Genomic DNA, 21740 nt, shown 5'->3' on the forward strand with positions numbered 1-21740 from the left:
GCATCCTGACCGTTTTTGCCATCATTCATAACCCTCACATCAGCAGTATTGTCCAAAGTTAATTCTCTGCCACCCCCGGCACCCTCCTTACCAGAAGCGTCTATTCGCAGCTCTGGAAGTTCAGCCTGCTCGCTCTGTCCACTCTGAGGGCTCCGCTCGTTTCCCCGAGGAGACTGCGGGGAGAGACGCCAAACTGCTCGACTCTTCCGAGATCCGCACATCGTTCTCCCAGCCTGTGGCTCCCGTCATCACCTGACCATCCGATAGACACGACAACCGCAAAGGACTCATGGAGAGTAGGTTGTCTCAAATTTCCCTCTTTACTAGCGCTTTCGCTGTTCTGGTGCTTAGGTCCTTTTTTATTTAACAAACTTTTCTTCTCCTTTAATTTTCGGTGTTTCTCAAGTTTATCAGCTTTCTCATTAATCTCCGGATTTTCCTTCCTCGCGTTTCTCTGCGCTTGTGTCGTTGACCTGAGGGTCGTGCTCATTACTGCCGTGCCAGGATCGCTAGAGACAGCTTTGTCTCTCTCCTTCTCCTTCTGTGATACTCCTCGCGGCGTTGGACCACGAGGGGCCGTATTCTGCATTATTACTCGCAGAAATCCTGTTTTTAGTATTTTAGACCAGATAAGCACTCTCGGCAGCTTTCGAGGTGTAAAGCTGTTTTTTTTATCTAGAAAGCAAAACGATGTATCACATCAAGCGAATGCAGCATGTTTCTTCATCGTATTTCAAAGCAGAAAAAATCAGAGGCATTCTTTCAAGATTCCAACCATACTGCAGGAGCAAAGGAAGGAGCGACTGTTCCCTACGGCCTGTCAGTGGCCATCTTGCCCCATCCCATATATATATATATTTTATTTATTTTTGTAATGTTATATCTTTTTTTTATAATAGATTCTGTTTATCAGTACTGAAAAAACCGTATCATGCCTACGAAATGTCAAAGGAGGAAACAACGAAAGAAAGGTGTTTATTTGAAGAGAAGTCATCCACAAGATTTACATGAAGAACCATGTGTTAACAAAAAGAAAAAAGTCCTGGTAAGAGAAGGAACACTTTTCTGAGGAAAATATTAAAGACTAAGAGTAGTGTGCACAAAGTGAAAAATGGTTTTAGTGTGTCTGCAACGAAAAAGAAAAAGAAGAATAAAGAGAACAATCATGGAAAGTCAAGTGCAGAAAAAATAGTTTATAGTAAATGGAGGAAAAAACAATTTATGGAAATTAGGGAAAAAATGTTTTATAATAGAGTAGTGTTAAATTTAATTAAAGAAATTAAAGGGGGTAAAAAAAGCTGCATTTTATAAGAAGAAGAAAGTTTTAGCAAATGTAGTTGAGAAAGCTTTTGAATTGAAAAGAAAATTGGTTATTTTAGTAATCAATAGAATTCGATCACTAGATAAGCCAATCCATTTAATGAATGCCAAAAGTAAGTGGAGAAGAGTAATTAACAGAAGTAATTTTTGTGAGGTTTTTTTGGGTGAATGGAAACATAGTTCAAGTTCTGAGCCTTTTTTAATGAAGAAAGTTATCTTCAGAGTAATGATTTGTTGCATGCAGTTGACACTAGTGGTCGTGCTTATGAGGTCAGAAATGGTTGTCCTATTGAGAAAGAGAAAATTGTTCCAAGAAATGCAGAAGAGCTGTTAGCTAATGAAGTTTTAGGGAGAGGTCTTAAAGCTCCAGTGTACACTTGGAATTGTAGTAGTATTTGTAGTGTACGGCAATAATCTATTGATTTTTTACGCAAATTCTTAAGTAACTATACTAAGAAAAGTGTTAAACAAAAGAAAGATTAGGATGTTGCAAGGACTAGACCCTTGCAGAGTGAGAGAAAATACTGGTTTGCAAGGTCATTTTCTGGCTTGTCTTTCAAAAAAAGTATGTCGAAGTGTTTTTCACCATTTTAGGATGTTAGCAGTACATCATTCTGAAATGAGGAAATTAGTCAGAAGATTGTATTATGCAAAAAGTCCAGCTCTACTGTTAAAAAAGTTGAACAGTGCTCTTTTACGTGGGTCAGTATCAGATGTAAAGAATGTTTGTGGTGAAATTGAGGTTAGTTATTTTGGTTCTGAGGAAGACAGTGCAGAAGTTGAGATATTAATAGAAGGAAATGTAGAAGAGAATGTACAACATTGTAGTACAGAACATTTTGAGCAAGAAATTACCAAGTTTAAGGTGATTTCAGGTGAAAGGCCAAATTATTGTTGTGTCTGTTGTCGACGAACTCATTATAAAAATCAGACCAGGACTGTTGACTTGTATTTAAAAAGTGAAAAGGAAAATAATAATGAGTTGAAGGATTTTGCAACTTATTTGTTGGTAGATAATTGTTTTAATTTGGGTTGTGATCTGCGTATTTGTAAGTATTGTAATAACAAATTGGACGAGAACAAAATGCCTGCTAGAGCTGTGCATAATAATCTTGAGTTGGTAAATATTCCTTCTGAACTGATGGATTTAAATACCTATGAGTCTATTCTTATTCAATGTGTACATCCATTTCAGGCTATTGTTCGTATGGAGCCTAAGAAAGGAAAATTGCCTCCTTCTGATTTACAGAGAGGATTAAAGAGAAGAGTTGTATATTTGCCTCTAGATTTAAAGAAAAATATTGAAACAATGGGTGTAGAAAATGTAGAGGATGAACCTTTAGTTATTCTTGTTAATGGCGTTCCTACTAAGAGTAAGAAAATCTGTCAAGAATTAGTGGATGTTAGGAAAGTGAAAAAGGCAACGTTGTATCTGGTAAAAAAATAATCAATATTACAGAAATGTGTATGTGAAAGAAGAAGAAATAACTGTAGAAGAAGATAGTGACTTGCCATCTGGACAAATTGAAAAAGTGGATATGTCCAGAACTGAAGAAATCTACGAACATTACAGTGTTCATCCACTGCATTCTAAAGAAGTGATGGGGAATACTATAGAGTTATTCCAAAAGAAGAAGCAAAAGGAAGTCCCATTAGTGTATGGGGAAAAAGCTTGGAAGATCGTTGTTTCCCTCAGTTGTTTCCCACAGGAAAAGGAGGACGATATGATGACCGACCTGTGCAGATTCCTGCATCGGAGTACCGGACATCAAGAATATATGCAGAACATCCAAGATTTCGACAATGTATTCCGTATTTGTTTCATCTTTTGTTTGAGAGTGATTTGTCTGGACTTTCTTATGCAGTAAACCATATATTGAAAACAGGTGTACATCTGCAAAATGTTTCGGCAAAGGAATTAATGGATAAAGTTCTGCAGAAAGATAATGTTTTGGAATCTCAGCTGATTAATCTCATGGCATGTCATCGTGGTACTAATGAGTACTGGTACCGTCGTCATGGAGAACTGAAATGTATGCTAAGGAATTTAGGAACTCCTACATGGTTCCTTACTCTAAGCTGTGCTGAATATGCTTGGGATGATTTACTTCAATTTCTTCGAGAGGCAAATCCAAATATAGTAAATATTGAATACAAGACACCTGGAGAATTTTGCTCTTCGGATCCAGTTAATGTATGCAGGTATTTCAATCATAGATTTGAAGCTATGATGTATTTTATCACCAATAAAGAAAATCCTCCTCTTGGAGAGGTTCTGGACTTACTTCTTTTGGAGAAAGGAGTATCAAGCAAGAGGTGCTCCTCACATACACATGCTAATATGGATCAAAGATGCTCCCAAATTTGGAACAGACTCAGATGATACTGTGTAGTCTTTTATTGAAGAATATGCTACATGTGATATACCCAAAAGTATACAAGATAAGGACTTAAGACAACAAGTCTTACGATTCCAAAGCCATCGTTGTGGGAAAAACTGTTGTCGAAAGTACAAATCTACGGACAAATTCTACACCAAATGCTGTTTTGCATTTCCATGACATGTAATATCAAAAGGAAGAGTGAACAGTTTTATGTCATCTTTGCGACATACTATCACAAGAAAGTCTCAAAAAAATACCTACAGCTTAAGAAGAAATGAAAAGTCAAAATATATAAATGACTATAACCCAGTCATTTTTTCCATGTGGAATGCTAATATGGATATTCACTATGTTGCGGACAATTCCATTGCTGTTGCTCAATTGTAACATCCTACATAACAAAATCAGAAAAGATGGAATTGAAGGAAATGTGGGAAGAGATTTCCCACGAGAAGAGTCTAAGTAAGAAGTTATATACTTACAGTTTGAAAATGTTATCTCATCGAGAAATTGGAGCGTATGAATGCTCGGATCGGTTATCATCTGCAAGTCTATACTCCAAATCTAGAAGAATCATTTGGGTGAGTCTAGGTCTTGCTGCAACACGAAACTGAGTTCTTAAATCTGTACAATAAATTGAATATTTAGTTGAAAAAGAGCCAGAAAGTACAGATATTGTGAAAACAAATATGGTGGATACATATTATCCAAATAGAAGTCATCATCTATGAAGTGCTGCAAAAGTATATTTTTAAACAGAATATTACAGAAAACATTCCTAATGGTATATATGCCGTTATTGGTTCTGAAGGCTGTCTGGTGAAACAAAGAAAAGGACATTTGATTAATCACCGTAAACTGAGTTGCGAAACACCTGACAAAAGGGAATCGTACTATTTAGCTCTTTTGCAACTTTTCAAGCCATGGTGTTTAGAATTGGAATTACTTGGAGATTTCGAGAGCTATGAAGATTCCTTCAATGCAACTAAAGATACTATAGAATGTCCTGTTTATGCTAATTATGTGAAAATGTAGAATGAGGAAATTGAGCAAGAAGCTAGAATTTCTGCTGAGATTGCTAGAGACAGTTCTCAAGACAGTCAAACGTTTGCTTCGTTGAGTCAGGACCCACTAGGAGAACCAATTGTTCAAAATGAAGCAGCAACTGCTATGGAAGAGGTGGAAACAGTAATGTATCAAGGTCAAGAAGATGTAACAAACTTAGGAAATATGGAAGAACAACTAAATCTTGAGCAGAAAGAAATGTATGAGCAAGTGAGAGAACAGATTGACCATGGATTACTTCATGAGAAGAAAGAGTGCTCTTGCTCATCATTTGAACCTATCCAAATGTATGTGAGTGGACAAGCTGGAACAGGCACAAGTTTTTTAATTAAAGTAATCACAACTTTTCTACAGAAAACAGAGACCCCCACACCTCCCAGTGCCCACCTGGAAATTGCCGAGTGATTGTCTTTCCGATCAGGTTTTCAAACAAACACATGGCTCTTATATCCAAGAACATTTTGCGCTTAACTCAGGCACAGCAGGGTCTCACCTCATAGAATGGGACGCGTTTAAAGTGGCAGCGAGGCGTCACTGCATACAACAAATACTGGGGGTACGCAAAACGCTTCACAGAACTCTACAAACAGCGGAGCTGACATTAGCTACACACACGAAACAAACGGACGCTACTGACGCTACTCCAGAGCAACTAGCGGAGGCTAAAACCACCAACGCAGAAGCACTACGAGACCTACGTAAATACAACTTTAGAGCCTATGCCGCCAGGACACACAGGGAGGGCAATAGGGCGGGTATACTATTGGCATGGCAAGCCAGACAGGAAGCGACCGCAAGCCTGGTAACGGAACTACTAGACCACACAGGCACCCCCAGACACTCACAAACCGATATTTTACACATCTTCCGAGATTACTACTCCGAAATCTACCGAGACCCAACGCTAACGAATCAACGGGTAATACAGCACTTCCTTCACCCCCTACACATCCCCCCACCACAGAACCGCCAGGAAAGATCTGGATTCCAAGATCAAAGCACCAGAGGTCACTCACGCCATTAGACAGCTAGCACGACATAAAGCCCCCCGAGATGGACGGTTTCCCACTCAAATATTACAGCACCTTCTCGACGCATCTTGTTCTTGTTCGCAAGATAGCGACTGTACTCGATGAGGCACTAGTCCCGGGGTCACTCCGAGAGTCCATCACTGTAACTTTTCCCAAACCACACAGAGACCCCGTCCTCCCTGCCTCCTACAGACCGATAACACTACTAAACACGGACTGTAAACTATTAGGAAAGATCTTAGCAAACAGATACACCCAAATCCTGGCACCATTAGTACACCCGGACCAAAACGGTTTTGTCCCAGGGCGAAACACCTCACAAAACATACGTAGGTAATTCCATATCCAAGATAGAGTGAGAGAACGCTTCCCAAATGCAGCCTGCTTGATCCTTGATCTAGAAAAGTCTGTTGATACTTCACTCTGGCCATATTTATTTGCGGTTCTGCGCAGAGTCCGGGTCGGACCAGTTCTGTTGAAATACACCAAACTACTCTACAAGGGCATCACGTCTCGTGTGCGGATAGGCAAATATATATCAGCCCCATTTCGGATAGGGAGAGGGACAAGACAAGGGTGTCCCCGTCCCCCCTACTATTCGCTCTAGCAGTTGAACCACTTGCAATTAAACTACGCCAGGAGGGACAGGCATGGGGGATACCGATAGCAGACGTGATGCACTGCGTGTCACTTTATGCTGATGATCTCCTGATCTATATCATGGATATTACAAGTGATCTCTCCACGGTCTGGTCAACGCTACGGGACTTTGCGGCAGCCTTAGGGCTTAGAGTCAACTGGACCATGTCCACGATATTCCCTTTGAGCCCGCATCTAGCTCAGCACGACCGACCGGCGGGCCCCCACATGCTCACTTGGAATACAGCAGTGCCTAGATACCTGGGGGTACAATTATTCCACACCCCCACCAATTTATACGATGGAAATCACCGCAAGGTCTTGGCGGGACTAAGGGCGTCAGTACAATTCTGGAAAACGCTACCCCTAGCCCCCATAGGCCGCATCGCACTTGCAAAGATGATAATGGTCCCGCGGCTCCTGTACCATTTTGCCAACCTCCCGGTGATACCGCCACGCTCCTTTTTTAAAGAACTAAACACACTCCTCACAACCCTGATCTGGGGAGCGGGGAGGCACATGGTAGCCCTGACCACGCTTTACCTGCCCACGACTCAGGGATGACTCGGCGCCCCATCCTTTGAATCATACTTCTTGGCGGCGCAACTCCAGGGGTTGTCGTACCGGACAGCGGAGCGCCATACCGGGGAAACACTTACAGAACACAGGCGGATCCCCCTTCCTGCTATACGCCGGCTATTACTCCCAGGCACAAAGCCCCTACGCACATACCCCTTGCAGTTAACAGTGGCAAGCGCATGCATGCTAAGGATCCACCGACTGTCCAAAGGAAAACCCCCATACTCACCACTACTCCCTTTGGTAGGCTTCCCCAGTAATGATCACTACTATGCCACCCGTGCCATGTAGGCTTGGACAGACCACTCTATCACTGACATGGCGTCCCTCTTTGAGGACGGACAGTTAATGACGTACGCCCAATTGACCGATGTCTACGACCTTCCTCCAGGGCAATTCTTACTCCACCGACAGCTCATGGACAGTTGCCGCCCGTTCTGGAAAGCACAGGAAGGTGAACCCCCAACACACCCGGTAATACACACCATCATACATATGGGAGTGGGTAGGCACCTGGTCACATGGTTATATAGGGCAATCCGAGAGCTCCTTCTCCGCCCCCTGGACACATTGCGACAGACAGGGGAGGACGAAGTCGGCCCGGTATTTAATGAGAAGGAATGGGAGAAAGCCCTTGAATATCCCCAAAAAGTCTCTAGAAATGCCCATTTTTTAAACATTCAATTCAATATACTCCATAGGGCGTACCTCACCCCGCAGCGCCTCTGCCGGTTTTATCCAGACACACACTTCGCTTGCCCCCGATTTTCAGGCCCCTGAAGCCGACTTCAAACACATGTTTTGGGATTGCCCCATCATTAAACAATATTGGGACCACATACACCATACACTTCAGGAGGTCACTAATAACTCGACCCAGTCCTCATGGGAAGCCAGTGCCCTAGGGTTGTTCCGCAAATGGAAAACCGAGAAAGTGCCATGCCGATTCGCCTCATTGGCCATTCTCCTAGCCAAGCGGGGGATAGCCATGTACTGGTGAGCCCAGGATGGACCCTCAGAGGCAGCATGGATAGGAGCAGTGAAGAAATGGGGGGCGGCGGAAGAGGGGACGCTGCGGGATGAGGAGGTGAAAGGCATAGGAAAACAGCCAATCTCCCTTGAATGGGTGCAACTGATGCACCTATTTACCCACGTAACAACACAGCCACCATCCCCACCCACCTCTCAGGCACACTCCCCATTAGGTTTCCCACTGAGACAGCTAGGAGATAACCCACGAGCATGTATTGATCCCTAGGTCATAAAACCGCATGACGCCAGTCTCACCTCCCCCACCTGATACATAGCCATTGCCTTCAGCAACTACCACCCAAGATGCACCAACCACAGTCCACGCCACTTACTCAGCTTCGAATTCTTTTCTTTATTTTCCCCCACTTGAATATCCGCAGCACCATCCCCCAGTTCATTCCCCCCAAAGTTCACAGTTCTTCTCAATAACCTAAGTTCCGATTCCGATGCATAGTTTTCTGAGAGCACAAGCACCAAAGACCTGGTGAGAGACATTTCAAGGATCTTTAGGGGTAACACACAGAGTCCCTGGCCGCCCCAGACAACATCGACCAAATAACCCGTACCCTGCATAATGGTGTATCAAAGGGTGGGCTTGAGATCTATCCACAACGGGTAACTGTTACAGATATTCCAGCGGACTAAGTGTCGGAGGACGATTCCATCTGTCCAATAGTTATCCTATCAATGTTAGCTGTATACCCCCTCGCCATGAATTATTGAACCCTTATGTTATACTAAAAATGTATGCGCTCACAAAGATACTTGATGTAATGTAATATGAAATCTCAATAAAAACCTTTAAACAAAAAAACTTTTCTACAGAAAACAACTGAGTCGCATTTGTCTTGTGTTGTCACTGCTCCAACTGAATTACCACCCCACAATATTAATGGAATTACTTTACATAGTTTATTAATGCTACCAGTAGAACATGAAAATAAATTAGAATACCACAAGCTATCTGGAGAAGCTTCTTGTGAAGTGTCAAGAGTCTTGAGGAAAATGAAACTTCTCATTATTGATGAGGTAAGCATGCTATCAAACTTAATGCTTGCTTTTGTGCATTTAAGAATGCAGCAAATTCTTAAAACAGAGTATGACGTATTATTTGGAGGAAAGCACGTCATAGTTTTTGGAGATCTACTACAACTTACTCCTGTAAAAGGACAGCCAGTGATTAAAACACTGTCGCACGAAGATACCAGAAAGTCTGTCGGGAGCATTGGAAATGTAAACATTTGGTCATATTTTGAGTATAAGGAACTTATTACAAATATGCGACAGGCAAATGATGTTGATTATGGAACTATTCTTCAAGATGTAAGAATTGGAAAAATGACTTAACATGGCAAACAAGCTTTACAGAAACGATTACTTTCCAAGTTGTTTCCAAATGAAAATATTGTCTCAAAGAAAATATACATGAGAATTGCAGAAAACAAATCTGTAATCTGCTTAATGCCAACACTACGTGAATGTTCTATATTCAATGAAGAAATGTTAAATTTGGAAAATGAAGAAATTATAAAATTGGAAGCTATTTATAAAATAGAACATGAAGGAATCACTATTATTTTGACTGAAAAGTTGAAGAGGAAATTGGATTCTTTAGAGAAATCGATAAGTAAAACTGCTGGTTTAGAAAAGAATTTGTATGCATGTGTAAACTGTAGGGTAATTTTACGACATAATTTGAATGTGGAAAAAGGTTTAGTAAATGGATTAATGGGTAAAATTGTTGATTTTGTTAATTATGTAGATCGAGATGTGATTGATTTTTTAAAAATCAAATTTGTTGAAATTGCTAAAGTACAACAATTTATTCGTTGTTCATCACGGTTTTTGCTTGTAAAAGATTTGTATGTACGCAGAAAACAGTTTCCTGTTTGTTTGGCATATGCGGTGACCATAGGTGGAGAAGTGTGGCTCAATGGTTAGAGCAGAAGACACTGATGCAGAGGTCTAGCCCGGGACCAGGGTTCAATTCCCCACCTCGGCGGGTCTTGGGCTCAAAAATTCCACGGACCTGATAATTCTCGCCTCGGTGCCTATTCCAATCATGGAGTCCCACTCTGCAACTCTGGGCAATAGCTTGCTTAATCCCCACAACGCTAAGGATGCCTGGCCTCCACCTTGGGGGTGCCCAGGAGTGGACACCTCACAGGGAAAGCCACGATGGGTTCCACAGCGGTATTCGTACAAACGCGTTGAGACCCTTGCGGGTGAGTAGTGCGCTATACAAGTATCAATTTACATTTTACATTTTACCATTCATAAATCTCAAGGTTTAAGTGTAGATAGTGCTTTAGTGAATATTGGAAGTACGGTGTTTAAAGAGGGTATGGCATATGTTGCTTTGTCTCGAGTCCGAACTTTATCTGTATTGTACTTGATTGATTTTGATGAGACAAAGGTTAGTGCAGATGCAAATTGTGTGAAAGAGTATAATAGGTTAAGAAGAGAATATGCACCCAATTTAGGTCAATATGCAGTATTTGAAAAGCGTGTTGTAGGTAGAAAAAGAAGATTTGAGAATATCTGTAGTGAAACTGTAGAGAAAGAAAAAAACAAGATGAAGTTGCACCTGCAAGCAAAAAGAAAAAGGACAGTGTTGAAGAGAATATTGGTTATCGGTTTGAAAATAGTTGTGGTGTCAACTGCTATGCTAATGTAGTTGTTAATGTTGTTTTTGTTCTTGAAAGTTTGCAACTGCAAATTGTTGAAAATCGGGACGAAAGATTCTGTTCATTATTGTATTCTGTTTATGGGAAATGTAGTAGTGATAAAAGTAGAATTCAAAGTGTTTCTAATATTTGAAATGTTTTGGACATATGTTCTGGTTCTAGTCAATTTACGCAGAATATTCTGCAAGATTGTCAGGAATTTTTAATGTTTATGCTTGGTGTACTGGAAGATGAAGGTATAGATATTGAAAACCTTTTTGACCTTTCTTATAAATGGCAACATGACTGTCAAAATTGTTTGTATATATGTAGCACTAACATAGGCACTGAAAGATTCATATATTTGACTTTACCTGACTGTGAATCAGTGTGTTTTAACAATCTAATGAGAGGAGCAAGTCAAAACATGGAGTGTAGCCAATGTAAATCAGAAATGTCATCAACTTTATTTTTGGACAGTATGTAATTTTAATGCTGCAACGTTGTAGACCTGATGGAAGAAAATTGGAAACTTTAATTAAAAATGTTGTAGCTGGTCAAGTTTCAATATCAGGAAGAACTTTTGTAGCTGTTACAAATATTTTTCATGATGGACCTTCTACAACATCTGGACATTACACTGTTTATTTAAAATGTCTGACAGGTTGGATACATTGTAATGATAGTCAATTCATTTTTAAGCAACGTTTGCCTAAAGAGTTACCAAATTCTTACCTAATGTTTTTAAAGCCAAAATCTTAAGATCAAAATTTGGCCTATCAGGATTACTGCTGTTAAGGTAGATTAGTCTGGTGTTGTAGAGTACTTTGTAAGTGAGGGTGAGGAGCTTGAAGGTGATTCTCTTGTTGATATTGAGGCAGCGTAGGTGTATCAGGTGGTGAGTGATGTGGCTGCAGCAGGGAACAATTATAATCACTCAGGTGGAGGTCTTTTGGATTTGTTGTAGTTGTTGTAGGTGTTTGGCTGGAATTCATGTGTAGAGTGTTTTGCCACAGTGTGGTCTGCTGCTGTTGAGGGACTGTGTCACTGTTCTTCTTCTTTTCGTAAGGATCCACTTGTAAATGTTGCGGAGCATGTGGAGGGTGTTATGGCAGTACGAGGAGACGGTGTAGACTTGCTTACACATGGAGAGGGAAGAGTTTAGGATGAATCCTAGGTTGTGGACATGGTTGGTAGGTGTTGGTACTGTCCACAGTGTAGTCAGCTAGCAGGAGTCGTCCGAGACTGAGGGGGTGAGTCTGTGCAAGTTCATGTTTAGAGAGCTGCTCTTTATGTAGTTGGTGATGTCTTTCATTGTGTCGTGGAGGTTGCTTTTGGTGGTATGTGGATTCTTGGTGAGGAAGAGGATGAGCTCGGTGTCGTCGATGTAAGAGATGATGTTGAGGTTGTGATGGTGGGCTACTTGTGTGAGGGTGGCCATGGAGATGTTGAATAGCGTCAGGTTGGGGGATGAGCACTGGGGGACTGAGCAAATGATGTCGGTGGTTTTGGATCAGAAGGCTGGGAGGCAGACGCTCAGGATTACTAGTGAACAATTTCCAAATTAAGAATTTGACGCATACTATTTGGCCGTGTGGAAAAGTACGTGAAACCATAAAGGACTTGTTGTTGTATATTTTGTCAGAATATATTTGTAAGTAATATTATTTACAGTGTATGAAAATTAATCATAATGTTTTGTTATGTTACGATTGTGTGAGATGTGTCATATTTACGTTAAGAAATTTCTCTTAGAAAAAACATTTAAGATATGTTTTATTTCTATTTTTTAGATTGTTATTGAGAATGTTGAATGTTTTTTTTTAAGATAATCTTATTGATTGTCTTTTCTTTGCCCGCTGTTATGTGATGAGTACTATTGAACTCCCTGTTTCTAGTGAAATTCAATATATTCTGAGAACAGCAAAAAAGGCAAATGTAATACTTTACAAATTATTTTGTGTTGTAAAAGATAGATTGTAACTGTATTTTTTTGTGTCTTCCACTGATGGTCATTTTATAATATATAATTTTTTTATTATTTAATATGCTTAAGGTAAGTACAAGTAACTGTTAAAAATGGTCGATGGAATGTGCTTCAACCGAGCTGAAGTAACAAAACATGGACGGAGAAGATAAGTGTGTAAAGATGGTTTGTATCTTTTAGAGATATTAAAAAAAATGATATACTGAGTGTACCTGTCAGAACCCCTCATCAATCAGTGGATACGATAATGACTTATCTAAACCCTAGCTGCCGCAGGAGAGATGAAGAAGCAGTACTTGGAATGCTTTAGTGCAACAGAGGAATTCTAAGATGGCCGCCTCGTGAAAAGACACACGGTGGCGGTCTAGTCATTTACCACACACCTGTGGGGAATCCTTGGTGAAGCTTGCGCTCCCTAACGAGTGCGCACTTCAACTAAGACGTTCCTGAGTTCAGACGCGTTTTCAATTGCTCTATAGATATTCCTGAAGAGAAAACACAAATATTTGTGAGAGAGTTAAAGAAGGTTCCCGGTTAAACTTACTTTAGTTATCGTGCCCTCAACTAGAATTCAGCTTCCGAGTTGGAGGAAGCCCGCACATTGCACAGCAGTTGATTTTCCTGTTGCGGCTCCTTCAGGGCACATGGACTCAGTCGTGTTCAGCACCTGAAGAGCAGAGAGAACAAGAAACCATACAAGAATCCTAAGTGATACCTTATAGTTGACAAAGGTATATTCTTGGAAAATAATCGTATGACAAGTTACTGAGTGACTAAAATTACCTGACATTATAGAGAATATTGAATGTATTCACTTGATGTATTTTCTCTAACCTAAAACAAGAAACGATAAAATTTGTGATAAGCAAGTTCTTAAGGGAAAAGAAAACATTGAGTAAGGAATACCAGAAAGACTGTTGAATTAAGAAGGAACCTTAGTGAAAAACTCAAAATATTCAAGGATTGACAGAATAGATAACAAGCAACTGCATAAAGAAAGGTTAGTAGAAGAACACACGGAAATTAATAATATAAAAATTAGACAATAAACTGAGAGGCCTAGGTTAATGAATGTTACGTAATTATAGGTTATAAGCAATGAGAAAAATAAAGAACCGCAAGCTACAAGGTTGCAGATAAACACTAGAGGAGAGGCTAGTTCGAAAGACCAAGGGGTAGGTAATTTGTAGCGTTAGACTAAGTTATAGATGAGGAATAGAGATTGAGTATGGTAGGTTATTAAATAATTGTGCTTTGTTAGTTTCCGTTATGTATCCATGTGAAGGGATTGTCTGTGAATAAAACAAGACAGCCACAGAGAAGGTGCCAAGGAGGAAATGCAGAGGTTGCGAGCCAGTCTCTTCTTCTTTATTATTTTTTACTATCCCCCTTCTCCCGTGTGTTTTTTTTAGAGATTAGATTAAAAAGTTTAGTCTCCGTAGGATCCTGGAGGGGGAGTTGGGAACTAGCGTCATCTGTTCCTGTGCAAGTATTCGGTAAGAGTTTCTGGGCTTACTGTTCCTGACAGTACCAGTGTTCTATACCCGTTGTTGTGAGTATTTTTGACTTATGTAAGGAATTACTACTTTCTAATTATGTTACAAGGTAAGTATTGGATAGGTCTGTAAGAGTTTATTTGTGTGAAAACACATGAAGTATTCAAAAAGTAGTGTGATAATGATATCTAAATATACACAGATACACAGTGGTATTCTGGACAATCAATAGTATCTTTTGCATTTTACTAAAACACATTTACTATTTTGGAATGGGTAAGGTGAATAGACATATTCTACATTTTTTAGTAGTGTATTTTACTATAACAGCCTGAGTCTTTTCCTATAGTCATAAGAAGTGACTGGTTTCAAAATTTAAGAAAAGCTAAGAACAGGATATCCTTATAAGTAATTATATTTATATAACTTTGCAAAGGACTAAAACTCTACTAATGGAATGTTATTAGATAATAGTATTTAAATAGTATTTTATGTAGGCCAAAATAGGTGAAAACTGTAGTTTTGTATTATATATTATGAAAAGTGATAAAATTAACTGTTTATATTTTTATACAAGGAGCAAGAATATAAAGGAAAAATTATGGAAAGAGAACAGCCTCATACTGCGGAGATTTTGGATATTACCTTGAGTGTAATTGAAGAACTAATCGTATCTGTCACAGGCAATGAGAGTGAAGAAGGGGAAATTAGTGCTGCAGACATGAGCTATGATTTTGAAGACGAAAGCTTTGATGCAGATGTTCTGGAAGCATTAAATTATGTTGAAATTTTAGAACAAATTAATTCAGAAACTGCTAACGAGGGAATTGATCTGTATGACATATCTGATGAACTTGTATTGGAAGGTCTGTTAAATTATGAGATGTTACAAGAATACATTTACTGTTTAAAAATAATAAAGGTTTGAGCACTATCTACTAATGTATTAATTGTACTAAAAGTGAAGCACTTATAGATTCAGTTATATATTCTTTAAATGTTTGTATTGATTTAAAATATGCAAAGTGGGTCTGAGGGTATGGATTGCTTAAAATCTGTATGGAGTATACATGCAGTCTTGTATGCACCTGCAAACTTGTGTTTTATACCTTCAATTCCCCAGTCTGTATCCTTAGACTTCCACCAAACACTCTGACACTGCTGTTTTAGTATTGTGGTGAGCCAGTCAGCAGTATGTTCTTTTCCATTGTACCGTGGTAAAACTGAAGCTGTAATAAATTTAATGAGGAACTTTCTTTGCAGAACTGTAATGATCCACTCACTATCTAGATACTCATGGATTAAAACAGGCCTTAGTCCATAGACTGTTTCAAACCCCTATAGACTGTGCATGCCCTGTTCTATGCACCAGCAAACGTATGTTTTATATCTTCAATTCCTCAATGTGTATCCTTACACTTCCAGAAAACACTCTCACACTACTGTTTCAATATTGTAGTGAGCCATTCAGCAGTATGTGTTTATCTGTATACTGTGGTAAAACTGAGGCTGTTATAAATTCAATCAGGCTCTTTCCTTGCAGAACTGTAATCATCCACTCACTACCTAAGTACTCATGCATTAAAATAGGCCTTAGGCCATAGACTGCTTCAAGCCCTTATAGACTATGTATGCAGTCTTCTATGTACTTGCAAATTTGTCTTTTATACCTTCAATTCACCAGTTTGTATCCTTACACTTCCACCAAACACTCTGTCACTGTTGGTTTAGTTTTGTAGTAACTCATTCATCGGTATGTAGTAATCCATTCACTACATTAAAACACTAATGGGCACATGTACAATAACTGGCATATCCCCAGGAATATGCCAGTTATTGTGCACCGTGACACAACCAACTATATGTGATGTATCTGTGCTGTAAAGATGGTGCATTGTTTGAGTTATGTTGCAAGTGCAACGCATCTCCAGCAATGCTCTGGGGGCCCTATGCTCAGAATGCTGTGTCAATCCTTACACCTGCTTCAAGCTTGTGCAGGGTTTTGACACAGCATGAGCCCAAAAGTGACAACGTGAAATCTTGTAGATTTCACTCAGCCACTTTTAGGAGGTGTTCCTGCGCCGGAACGCCCTCCCCCCATGTAGTAATGTCTCCTTCTGGCACAGGGATTTACAATGTGACGTACCTCCCAGATACGTCACATTCTAAATACCACATACCATGGTGCATCTTTTGCACCACTGCTTCATCAGAAAAGTGATGCAACGGCGGTGTAAAAGAGGCACAAGGGTGTTTTAAATCTGCCCCTAACAAACACTTACAAATTCACCCAGGCAGTTTCACTAGCAGTGCATTCTTTTTTGAATTTACTTTTGTTAATATTTTACATTAAAAATATGAAATGTAACTTTAAAAATAAGATAAATCTAAGCATTTATAATAAAAATGTAGGAAATTACTATAAAAAGAAAGAAATATAATAATGAATACATTTAAAAATGATCATTTACAAAACCTTTGAAATTCACTGAAAAAACCATAGGTTTCAGGCACGTTACAGTTAGGAATTAGCATTTAAAAACCTTAGAAATTCACTGAAAAAACCATAGGTTTCACACATGTTATAGTTAGCTGGACATTTCACTCATACAAAACCATTGAAATTCCCCCGTAATAGTTAGTTAAGCTAACTATAACTTGCGCGTCCGCAATGCACTGTTGATGACGTCACATATTACATCACTCATGACATGGTCAGTGACATCACTCATGACATCACTGATGACATCTCAAATGACCATGTCACGAGTGATGTAATATGTGATGTCATCAGCAGTGCATTGCGGGCGCGCAAGTTATAGTTAGCTGAACTAACTATAACGGGGGAATTTCAATGGTGGCAAGGTCAGGACAGCCTCGCAATATCTTGCAACAACAAAATCCTTTTTACAAAGACACCACACTCCTCTTGAAGTTATAATTTCAATTTATTTGACCTGTTGTCTTCTTTCACCTATGCGTTTCGAACCAAAAGGTTCCTGATCAGGGTAGTAGACCAGTAGATCAGGAACCCTTTGGTTCAAAACGCGTAGGTGGAAGAAGACAACAAGTCAAATAAATTGAAATTATAACTTCAAGAGGAGTGCGGTGTCTTTGTAAAAAGGATTTTGTTGTTGCAATATATATATATATATATATATATATATATATATATATAGCCGGTTCCTCTCAAGAGGAAGAATTGAGTCGCTCACCTTCCGTGATTTAAAAGCATTTATTTGCTGCTTGCAGAGATCATATTTCCTAATGCATTTCGGTCATTTCTCTGACCTTTATCAAAGGAGAAGGATGTCCCAGCAATTAAGGTGAAACAGCTGCACCAGCACTTTTGTTGTTACTGAGGGTTTCTGCCCTCTGGTGGTGGCCATATATATATAATTTTTTTTAAAAGCAAATCATATAACATATTTATACCAAAATGGCAACTTTTTCTCTCTTTCTCTGACGTTTTCCTAATTCAAACAGTCAGGATAAACTTCTTATATAATTTCTATTTCTCTAATAATTCCACAAGGGAGAGAAAAAAAGACTGCCAAGTTTAACTAAACACACATCAATTTCTCTTCCTATTCCCAAGCAAATGTTTGCCAGGATCATCGAAATAAACATCTCCGTTTGTAACAGTTGTGGTTCAATACACAAGGTTTTGACGGTTGCCCTTTTTTCCTACCTTATCTGGCCGCTGCAGACGTACAAGCGACCGGTACCCCTGTCGTCCAAAAAACAGATCTTTCATCTCCATGGGCGTCTGTCATCCTCCTCAAATTGTGCATGACTAAATTAGTTGTCCATAGTGGAACGTGCCCAGCGGCAGGCCGGAGCAAAGGGGATCTCCTGGCTGGCTCTGCCACGATGTCGGGTAAAAATATCCTTTTAAGCAGCGAAAATCATTTAATCACCTCATCTGCAACAAAGGGGGTATAACAGGTTTATTGGATATGCTTAGACTAAAAGAGCTTGGAGAGTGACCGCACTATGAGAGAAGCACAAGTCAGTCTCAAATTACACACGCTGAGAGTCAATTCTTATAACACTATTTTCGGCAAACATCCATAACTTCAATACAATGTTAACTATAGAAAAAGCTTCTAGCTTTTCCGTTGTGTCCGACCCAGGCTACACACATTTCCTTAAAGCGCAAGTCTTCGTGACTAACAGGCATACTGCCTATACAGATCTATATTTGGAACATCCTCTGCTGCTCTCAATTTCCTGCAACCTATTCAAGTCACAAAGGTTCCCAGAAAACACACAATGGGAGGTTTTGATTCCTTTCACTCCCATATGGAAATGTAGGAATGCGACGAACACTGTTTGGTCACATCCTAATTAGGTGGTTGGGACCACCTACTGTGTGTCGGTTGGCCCAGGACCCGAGTCCGTGTCGGACAGAAGCAATTCTGCCCGACATTGAAATCGGCCCCATCACGTTAAGATCACATTTGAACCATGTACCTTCGCTACATGGGTGCTCTCCATACAATTAAGTGCTTGTATTTTTATATCGATACAAAAGGGGATGATGGACGGAGCGTTTGAACAAATCAAACACTCACCCCCAGTCAACTGATCTGGGTTTAATCCATCACCATTCTTTAGTTCACTCAGCCACCCCAGTTCAGACATGGCTATATGCAAATCAGTCTGACCCTGTGCCCCATGGGAACAGTCCAGCCCGAACTGCCAAACCATGTCTTCCCTGGACCGGAAACAAGCATCCTGGGACCGGTTTCGGATTCATAATCCTCATCAGCCAGGCTATCTTGAATCCAGTGGCCAAGTGAACAAGGGACTCACGTCTGAGCATACCCTGCCACACTTAGGGCGAACAAAGCGATACAAAAGGGGATGATGGACGGAGCGTTTGAACAAATCAAACACTCACCCCCAGTCAACTGATCTGGGTTTAATCCATCACCATTCTTTAGTTCACTCAGCCACCCCAGTTCAGACATGGCTATATGCAAATCAGTCTGACCCTGTGCCTTGTGGGAACAGTCCAGCCCGAACTGCCAAGCCATGTCTTCCCTGGACCGGAAACAAGCATCTATTTTTACCTACTATATTTTTTAAAGTTTTATTAAATCATATGTACCGTCTTCCTGGCAAAGGGAGAATAAGCACTGGTTATAATTTTAAAAAGCAAATTCTGGCATTCATTTTAGGGAGCAGTCCTTCAACGGTCAACCAATATCACCTCAGAGAGGCACGAAGAAGCAGCCACATTCCCAAGAAGTTACTTGACTTAATTTATTAAAAGACTTTCCTCTTTTCAAATCATTAAAGCTAATGCGGTTTGCTGTTAAACAATTTCAGGAGTCCTGCGGGACTGACTTTTTAGCCTGCACGTGCATGCGCTAGTGAGACACTCTTGTATACAGAAATGGGCTTGGAGCCCACTCATTGCTTACTTTTTGTTGTCTTTACGCCACTCTTCTTTACAGGCTCTGTAATTGGCCAGTGCATGTGTTAGACTTGGCTTTTTCAGCAGGTTTACCCCTAGACGTTTTGCCTTTTGGCCTCTGTTTTTGACCCTATTTTCGTTGGTGTTAGGACTCAGGGTGCTTTACCGCTGCTATTCAGCGCTGAAGTGCATATGCTCTCCAGGACATTATGTTATGGATTGGTGTTCCCATGATTGGCATATTTGACTTACTAATAAGTCCCTAGTAAAGTGCACTTAGAGTACCAGTGCCTGTAAATCAAATGCTGCTGATGGGCCTGCAGCACTGGATGTGCCACCCACACAAGCAACCCTGTAAAGGGACCTCAGACCTGCCACTGCAGTGTCTGCACGCAGTTTGTAACTGCCATGCCGACCTGGCAAGTGCACCCACTTGCTAGGCCATAACCTTCCATTTTCTTACATGCGGGTCACTCCTAAGGTAAGCCTAGGTACCCCTGTGGGCAGGGTGCAGTGTATATGAAAGGTAGGACATTCCCTGATGTGTGGGGCATGTCCTGATAGTAACATACTGCCAATTTTGTTTTTCACTGTTGAAAGGCTATCACTAACACCTGAATTGGCCTGGTGTGCATTCAGAGTGGTGGGAGGAAATTTCCCTTGCACCTGAATAGGCGCTGTCTGCCTTAGACAATGCTGTCTCCACCTCCTGCAAAGAAGCTGCACCAGAGAGGGTTAGATCTGGTTTTGGCTGGGAAAAGAGCTTCTCTGCCACCAGAGAACAAAATAATTTGTGCTATAAAAAGCGGGGCCCAGACCCCAGAATTTTAGACTACTTCTGAACTAAGGAACCTGCCTGAAGAAGAGCTGGAAAAGCTTTCAGGAGGAACTGCCAAATTGCTGTGTGCTCTGCTGTGTTGGCCTGCTGCTTGCTGCTTCTGTCTTGGGCAGGGAAAGGACTGGATTGTACTTTTAACATCATGCAGTTAGAGTTTTCTCCAAGGGCTTGAAGTAGAGTTTACCTCCTGTTGGATGGCTCAGGGAGATAAAAGACTTCAGAGAACTCTTTGGGACTAAGAATACTGCCAAGAAGAAGAGCTGGAGAAGCTGTGAGGAGGAATTACCACTTTGCTGTTTGCTTTGTCTTGGGCAGGGAAAGGACTCGACTGAACTTTCTGCAACTTGTTTGTGTGCGTTTCTCCGGGGGCTTGACGTAGAGCTTGCCCCCTGTTCATGAAGTCTCAAGAAGAGAAAAGACTAAAAGTTTATCTGCTACCAGCACTGGGGACTGTGTGTTTTGTGATGCAACAGAAGAAAAAGCAACCCGACGCCGCTGCCAACTCTGTGTCCTGAAGGCGCCGCAGAGGGCACCGCCACACTTCGCCTTGCAATCCTGGTCTCACCGACGCCACCTGTTGCCACCACCGAGCCACTGCTTGCACCGCGACCTGTGGGCACCCCACTCCGCACGATTCGCTTCATGCCGCTGCACTGTTATCACTGACAACAACACTCCTTGCTGACATCAACGCCACTGCTTGCACCATGGTTAAGGGGCACCGATCTTAAGTTGCATGACTCACCGCCCTCATCCTGCACTGCATAATTGACCTATCGACGCCGGTGCCATCAACTCCAGTTCATCAGCCGACAACCTCGCTCCCGCAATTACTACGCCGCTGGTTGCACCGTGACCTACCAGCACTGCGCCGAGCACCGCACCTTTTCGCACTGCATCCCTGATCTCACTGATGCCACTGGATGACCATCACCGAGCCGCTGCCTGCACCGTGGCCTGAGGGCACCACACCGCTGCACTTCGCACAGCAGCCCTGACACGTGCCGACGCTGGCACTCCCGGCTTCAACCGCGAGGAGTTTGATCTGCAACATGTGTGACTTCAAGGGCACGATGACTCCTGCACCGACTTCCAGAACTGACGCCTGCGGAAGGCGGCTCTTCGGGGATCAACGAGAAGTCGCCGACGCCTTGCATTTTTAAAAGGTTCATTTTGCATGTCTTTCTGATACCATAGCTGGCCTGCAACACAGCGGTCAGCCAGAACGGTTTGGATTTGTTGCTCACAATGCCATTATAGCCCTGGACAGAGCTATCA

This window comes from Lissotriton helveticus, chromosome 8 (genome assembly GCF_964261635.1).
Source record: "Lissotriton helveticus chromosome 8, aLisHel1.1, whole genome shotgun sequence".
NCBI lineage: Eukaryota > Metazoa > Chordata > Amphibia > Caudata > Salamandridae > Lissotriton > Lissotriton helveticus.